We start from the raw sequence: 822 nt of genomic DNA, 5'->3' as shown, positions 1-822 counted from the left end.
TTATTATTATTATTAAGGCAGCCTTTTAAATTACAAGTATAATTCATTTGGCGAGCATAATTTTCGTCTACTTCCCAGTTTTGACTCACAAGACTTGATTCGGTCCAAAGATGTAATAAAAGATACTTGCCCGTAAGGTATCATATAGATTTGCGAACCTGTGATTGCAAAAAAAAAAAAAAAAAAAAAACTTCTTAAAACAGTGACGTAGCTACATTGAGTGCATGCTAGGGCAGTTCCTGAGTTTTCCTCCAATTCCCGCTCCTGCGGGGCCCCAACCCTTTGCAGGCTTATACAGCAAACGCAAAAGTATCGCCCCCATCAAAGGATTTGCTTGGGGGTGGACTGCCACATTCGTTCCCCTCCTAGTTACACTACTGTCTTAAGCATTCCGCCATACTCCGTTCGCATAACATTCGGCTACATTTCATCCACTCTACGATTAACGTAGCACAAAAGCACTGCTAGAGTACGACAGTGCACTAAATCAAAATACCAGATAGATAGATAGATACATACATACATACATACATACATACATACATACATACATACATACATGCATGCATGCATGCATGCATGCATACAGACAAACAGACAGACAGACAGACACGCCCCCCCCACACACACACACATACAAACAGTAACAAAACAAGGAAATGATAAAAATATATTAAACAGATATATATGTATATGTGTGTGCGTATATATATATATATATATGTGTGTGTGTGTGTGTGTGTGTGTACGTGTGTTATATGTGTGTGTACACACATACATGAGTCTATGTATGCATGTATGTGAGTGTGGGCATATATATAT

General features: G+C 38.6%; 1 protein-coding gene across 1 annotated transcript in view; it reads right to left on the bottom strand.

Annotated features, from left to right (window-relative positions):
* Window positions 1–822, bottom strand: part of LOC106879598 (tyramine receptor Ser-2) — a 6228-nt gene that overhangs the window by 2196 nt on the left and 3210 nt on the right. The window lies entirely within an intron of this gene.

This window comes from Octopus bimaculoides, chromosome 11, assembly GCF_001194135.2.
Source record: "Octopus bimaculoides isolate UCB-OBI-ISO-001 chromosome 11, ASM119413v2, whole genome shotgun sequence".
NCBI lineage: Eukaryota > Metazoa > Mollusca > Cephalopoda > Octopoda > Octopodidae > Octopus > Octopus bimaculoides.
The sequence above is the reverse complement of the archived record's forward strand: the minus strand, read 5'-3'. Positions and strand labels throughout refer to the sequence as shown.